Source organism: Elephantulus edwardii, unplaced genomic scaffold, assembly GCF_000299155.1.
Source record: "Elephantulus edwardii isolate Elephantulus edwardi_28Jun2011 unplaced genomic scaffold, EleEdw1.0 scaffold00044, whole genome shotgun sequence".
Classification (NCBI taxonomy): domain Eukaryota; kingdom Metazoa; phylum Chordata; class Mammalia; order Macroscelidea; family Macroscelididae; genus Elephantulus; species Elephantulus edwardii.
The window spans coordinates 19906623-19908328 of record NW_006399794.1 but is presented as its reverse complement, the minus strand read 5'-3'; the positions used below and the strand labels follow the sequence as shown (position 1 = coordinate 19908328).

At 40.0% G+C, this 1706-nt stretch overlaps 1 pseudogene; it reads left to right on the top strand.

The window, feature by feature from the left end:
• Positions 1–1005: 1005 nt before the first annotated feature.
• LOC102849453 overlaps positions 1006–1706 on the top strand; it is a 6000-nt pseudogene continuing 5299 nt past the window's right edge.

Here is a 1706-nt window from a genome sequence, read left to right as displayed (position 1 = left end):
CCCACCCCCTACCCCCAAATATAATCCACTCTGCAACCCTCATTGCATACTCCTACAATAATGCTATGCAAACTATCTTTAAGTATTGCCACCTGTGGCTTGAATTTGTTTTTAAACCCCTTCAGCTTAAGAAACGCTGATCGAGTCCAGCCCTTTTGATTTTCTTACTCCAGCTCTCTGCACATTTCATTATAGTATCTTGCTTTGTCTTCCTGAGCTGCCTCTTGACATTTTCTATTCAGCTCTTTGATGTCTTGATTTCTTCCTTTAGCTTTGGCTTCTCGGAGCTCTAATGCAATACTCAGAGTCTCATCTGACATCCATCTTGGTCTTTTCTTCTTCTTTAGCCTTTGTAATGATCTTTTGCATTCTTCATGGACGATTTTCTAGATATCCTCCCAGAGCTCATTTGGTGTACACTCCTTGGTGCTCAAGGCCTCAAAACTGTTCCTGAGATGGTTTTGAAATTCGAATGGGACAAGAAAAGCTACTTTACCATGGATTACATGGCCAGTTACTTGTCTCTGGTACTAATTTTCCTTACTTTACAGCTGCATTTAACATTTTTAGCACTGCACTGTGCCAATCAAATAGGCAGAGCCACCTATTAATAGACTGCCAGGTTTCCCATCTTTTTAGTCTATCTATTTATCTATCTATTTATCTATCTATCCATCATCTATCATCTCTCTAGCTCTATTTTTCCATGTGACTTACAATCTTATAAAAACTGGTGGAAGCTAAGCTGTGAGTAGAGTCCAACTTGATAGCAATGAGTTCGGTATTTGAATGCCTCTGTGTGTGTGTGTGTGTGTGTGTGTGTGTGTGTGTGTGTGTGTGTGTGTGTTTTGCTTTGCATCATGATATGCTCTATGAAATCCATTGTGCAAAGACCTTATAATAAACAGGCAGTCTGTATAAAATTCTTGTAAAATTTATTATGTCAAACCAACACTGAGATCTATTATATTAAGGACAACTGTATTAAAATTTTACTGAACAAACATGAGTGCTGTATCTACTGGATACAGGATGCCAGCCTTGCCAGGTAATCAACTGGGCCAGACCAGCAGCCAATTTGGAACTTGGAAACAGAATGGAGATGCTCAGTGCTTTAGGGTGAAAGAGGTAGTCCTTTCTGTATATGGCAGTGTTGTTATTGATAGTGGCTCTGGATTCTAATACCCTTTTAGTGAGGGCATTCCTAATCATATGTAGCCACTGCCTGTAGTTGGGGGCCTTTAAGCCTGCTATCTGTACCTGTGGAGGGAGCAAAATAGTCAAAATAAGCATTATCTTTCACCAGGAGTGAAAGTTTGCAAAGGTGCCAAGCAGTTGAATGAATACAGGAGAAGAGGAAAAGTTAAGGTAGAAGACTGTAATGTGTCCTACAGCCACAATTCTCCAGTATTCTGTGTATTCGGGGTCTTAAGAACCATTATTATTGTTTTTATTGTGTATCTTCATGTCTGTTGTACATCTGTTGTACATAGGGTTTTCAAAGGCCTGCTATTTCAGAAGTGCATGGCCAATCCTTCTTCCTAGTCTGTCTCAATGCGAATGTTCAGATTTAGAGAAGTATTAGACAGACCAGCAAGTTAAAGGTATATCCCTTATTGCGGAGTTAACTTTAGTGTCAGTGTTGTCCCTGCCTTTCTCACATGCGTCATTATCCACTTATTTCCTGCTTCACCATCCCACAGGAT